This window comes from Pezoporus flaviventris, unplaced genomic scaffold (genome assembly GCF_033815535.1).
Source record: "Pezoporus flaviventris isolate CSIRO_AGI_PZ_B2104156 unplaced genomic scaffold, CSIRO_AGI_Pfla_v1 ptg000001l, whole genome shotgun sequence".
In the NCBI taxonomy this organism is placed as follows: Eukaryota; Metazoa; Chordata; class Aves; order Psittaciformes; family Psittacidae; genus Pezoporus; species Pezoporus flaviventris.
Genome location: NW_026892549.1, coordinates 41,865,442 through 41,870,377, shown reverse-complemented (window position 1 = coordinate 41,870,377; position 4,936 = coordinate 41,865,442). Strand labels below are relative to the sequence as shown.

The 4,936-nt window shown below is 36.9% G+C and overlaps 1 long non-coding RNA gene across 1 annotated transcript; it reads left to right on the top strand.

The window, feature by feature from the left end:
- Positions 1-537: 537 nt before the first annotated feature.
- Positions 538-4,240, top strand: LOC133266773 (uncharacterized). The gene is made up of 2 exons (XR_009742514.1): positions 538-587; positions 2,339-4,240. It is a non-coding gene; the product is annotated as an uncharacterized LOC133266773 (long non-coding RNA).
- The last annotated feature ends 696 nt before the right edge of the window (positions 4,241-4,936 follow it).

Here is a 4,936-nt window from a genome sequence, read left to right as displayed (position 1 = left end):
AGTGGAATAAACCAGTGAGAATAACTAGGAAGGCATTTAGTGAATTACACAAAGGGTGTGTGGCTTAGACCTTTTCTGGAACGCAGGCTGCAGTTTAGCTGTCGAGGCACTATCATTCTCCTCAAAGGTGAAATGATTTAGAGGCCTAGAGAAACTTAATTTTTCTTGATCACCATGTGCAACCTGGAATTTTAATGGCAGGCATAATTAATTCTTCTGATGTTAATCATCAGGGCTGGGCTCCACAATTATCAGCCTAGTGCAGCTGGGGCATGGTGCAGACATGAAAAATTAGGAAAATGAATCAGTAATAGGGTGGCAGATTTAATCTGCATCATGAAAACAAAGTTAAAAAGAGGGAGATCAAGAGAATTTCAGCTGAAGCTTTTGTGCCAATGAGCACTGACAGAACTGAAAAATGTTGCCGATGTCCAAAGTGATTGGTAATTACCAAGCCATTGAATTTTTTATTGTCAATTTATCATTGCGCCAGAGGTTAAATTTAACATCTTCTTCTAAAGCCATCACTCTAGGAGGAAGGCAAGCTTTGCATCACGTGGCCCAGGAGTCAGTGAAAGGTTAATCAGGTATTCCTTTAGTTTGTATGTGCTTCCAAATCCGTCTTTCTTTTTTGTGTCCTTTATGCTGCATACATACCATGGGGTATTTTCTAATTTATATTACCTGTACACTTCAGAAAAATATTAGATTGCATTCCTCAGCACAGCCTCATCTGCCTTGCTGTGTATTCATAATGCTGTATTTTCATACTTCCCCAGGCATATTTTACACACATTTCAATATGTATATGGAAATTTTATGTATGCAAGGTAGACATTTCCCACGTAAGGAAAACAGATAATCTTAGTGACTGAAAGTACTGCAGGAATGAAACAAAAATTGTGATATAATTTATTTTGTTGGGTTTTTTTTTTAATTTTATTTCTAAACTGTGTCATTTGGTTTGCACTTTAGTTTTGCTTTGTTCTGAAGCTATGTTATTTGTGAATGGTCCAGTTTAAGATGAGGATAATGTCTGGAATGCTAGAAACTGCTTTTGGGCTGAAGGACTGACAGGGAAAGGCTGTTTGCATTTCACACCTTGCACAATGCTGAGTACATTTTTGGCACTTAGAAAATAAGAAATATTCATTATTCAGAAAGGAAGCACACTTTGTTTTTTTTTGATCTTCCTGCCCAAGAATGTATAATAAATGGTAGAGTCTTTTTTAATGCAAAAGCTATAAAAGGCTGAAAGAAAGACAGCATCAAAACATCCTTGTAATAGAAATATATGACAGAAATATACATTCATACATTAAGGACCAAACTGAGCCCTTACTGAAGTAAGTGAAAATCTGTTCAATGAAAATGTAGGATTTGTGCTTCTCTGATTATAGGGTTGTACCTGCCCTGAAAATCCAAATGCATATTCTCACATTTATTGCTATGTAGCTGTCTTTTGATACAATGCTAAATACAACTTCCTTGTACCTAAATTCCTACCTTTATTCTGCTCAGTAATCTCGCTTCCACTTACTATATTTTTTATGTGAGTGCTTGTTTTAGATTGCATGCTATGCTCTGATTAAAGGAATCGTATGCATTTTCTATAAATTAAAAATGGAAATGGCCTTTAGGGGAGAGTCAGTAGAGGAATCAATGTGTGCATTAATTACTGCAATTCATTACCCAAATAAACACAAGACTCAGCCTTTTGCTGGATACAAATTTAGGGACATACAATGTTTACAAGAGACAAAGGCTTGTGATCCTGCTCATGTTAATCTACAGATCAAAGTATGTGAGCCTATTCCTAGTGGAGGCTCCTTTGGGGATACCATAGCTGGGATCAATCCCCCCATGCAGGCAGTGAATTATTACTGCTGAATACAAAAGCTGCTCACGTGACATCACTGTCCCCTAACAACAGGGACACTTGCTCCAGATAGTGCTTTAGAAGAGCATGTTTTCTTGATACCTCACTTTCCTATAATTAAACTCAAATCATAAAGCAATAGCTGCACAATGACACTGATTCCCTTCGTGAACAAAAATATGCTTCAGTTCATACCAAATACTCATTCATTTGAAAAAAAAAAAAAAAAAGCATGAAAATATAATCTTTAGCTTCCCAGAGGCTTTCTAGAACATAAACAGAAGGTTAGAAAATATACAGCAAATAAAATTGTACAGGAAAAAAAACAGTGATTTATTGAAAAGGCTTCATACGCTTCTGAATTACTATCCTTTTTCCTTAAGAATAGACTAGAAGAGTACTGGAAGAATGCAGTTTTTCTAACAGCATCTGGATGCCTTTCTTCTTCATATTTAATAGATGGAGGATAAATTACCATACAAAGGTTTGTGTTCAAACCAGGACACAGAGCGTGATTTGAATCTCACTGCATTTTGCAAAGCTGCCATTGTGGGTGCAAGCTCACCCCCAGTCTCAGCAGTTCACAGCAGAACACCAGACTTTTCCTTTTTTCCTGTTGGAGAACTCAGCTATTGTAATGGGATTCTGACCAAAATTGCAACTAATTAAGAATCAATCCAAGACCATTAGTAAGTGGGACTAAACTAGCCAGTGTTGCATATTTCAGAAGAGTTCACTTTAATGAGAGGAGTTCTTGGACAGGGGAAGAAAAAACCCACAAGCAGATTAAAGATAGTATAGAGACCTTCTCCAGTTAAACTAAACAACTAATGCTACACAGAAAGATGCTGAACTTGTAGTCTTCTCTAATTGATCTACTTAATGATCTTAAGGAAACTCAAAACAATACGAAATGCAGGTATTAACTGTGTATTTGCATTCAGTAGCTATTTATAAACATTAGCAATTGTTACATTTCGCAGTCTCTTCATCAGAGAAACATATGTGGTTTTTTTTTTCAGACATATTAACCTTAAAACTGTCAAGCCATTTTCTCTGGGCTTTGTACTTCCTCGACATCTGTTTATCTGCACTGCATTGCCTGCAGATGGTATTTTTAAATTTGTGAAGGGGTTTAGATGCCGTATTTTTGACAGCTGTGGTTTTGTCTCAGCACAGAACAAAACTTTGCTAAAAATGCAGTGCTTTGAGGGAATGATTTCATTGTCATTTCATTAGTTGTATCAATTTATCCCCCTAATCTGTTCCTATTGTGAGTGCTGTTAATGAACTGGTAGCATGTAAATGTAATCATTTTATGAGAAATAGGAAAAGGCAATATACGGCTGGTGGAATTATTAGAGTGGGAATGCTTGCAACTGTACTGAGATAGTCTGATATTAAAGTACTAAAATCACTATACAGTAAATTGAAAGCACAAACCCAGACAATTTTGTGGTAAGTCCTAAACCTCACAATGACCTCAGCTCATGAGAAACTGCATGGACAAGTTTCTCAGTTTGAGACGAACTGAGCAGAGTGACAAATCTACTGTGAGCCCATTCAAGAAAAAAGTTTATATTCCTGGCATGTAAACATGAATTGGAGACCTCAGTGCAGCACCTTTATAGTTGATCCATGTTTCAGACGTTTTGTAGAAGTAGTTAAGAATTTACACAGGAATTACCAGGAACCTTCATTATTTCAAAACACCAGTTAATTTGGCTGCAGGGGACAGAACGTGCTAGAACATCATTCCAGTATGCTTGTTTGAAACATACGCATCTTGGCTATTTAATTCTTAGTTTTCTACATTATAATCTAAATTGTAGTGCTTAACAAAGTGTGCACTCAGTGCAATATTCTCTTGCAATAAATATCAATCAGAACAATCATAAAGAGGCCAATAAATTTTGGATTATTTATCTTTGTAGGAAAAGTGGGCCCTAACCAGGAGCAGAAGGGTCTCCCTGTGATTGCCATTTACCTTAGTCCTTGCTTTGAATACATGCACTCTTAATAGACTGTGTACATCTTGGAAGTGCTGGGTTTAGAAGCTGTATCTTCTCAACCAAGCTTCTTTAGCTTCTGTGGAAAAGGAAATGTGATTTATGTTTGTAATGCCATGTGACAGTGAGAACAGCAATGAAGGAAAATAGTCTGGGGAGAGAGGAAAAAAGCTTCTTTAAGGTGTCTGGGAATACATCAGGACTGTCTGTTAAACATCTTTTATTTTTTATTTTGAATCTCACTCAGATACTGCATTTTTAGTAACCTCAGATGTAAGTTGACATTTAAAAATGACTGACAGATCAACAGCTGTGAACTTCTTTATTATTAATAAAAGAAGCAAACAAGTAATTTCAGCTCTTTCTTTCCTGTGGGCTGTGTGCTAAGATCTGAGAAGGATAGAAATAAAGAATCCTACATCCTGGTCAGAGCTTTTGGCTTTTACAAAATAAATGGAATGGAACAAAGTGTCACTTTAATGTAGAAAAGGATGTTTGGAATCAGGACAGGCCAGGAGAGACATGACCAGTATTTCCATGCCAGTGGAGATCCACAGACCAAGCGACAACCCTCAGGCAAGTAAGCCTCAGAACAGCTCCCAGATGCTATAAAAACTATTTCAGAGTAGTTGTGCAGCCATTTCACATCTCATGGGAAGAGAATTCTACTGGCCTGACTTGTGCCACATGACACAAGCAATATCTTTTTTGTTTTCTTTTTTGGTCTTAAGAGGTGATCTGAATTTTTCTCCGTTTCTATTCTACCATCACTTACAAAAGTAAAGCCTCTGCTTGAGCTGGAAGAGCTGGAGCTCTCTTACCACTTCCATCTTCTGGGTTTTATTTTCGCTCATTTATAATAAGCTATGAGGATCTCCTAATGCTCACTTAAGGTCAGCCTGTTCAACATAACAATATAGCTGCAGCACTATGAGTACTGTCAAGTTCAAGACTCCTTCCCAGATTGTATGTGGTGTCCTTTAGATTTTAGTTAAACTTAAGTTCTTTGTGCAGATTCAGTTTTTGACATCTTCCTGACTATTCACAT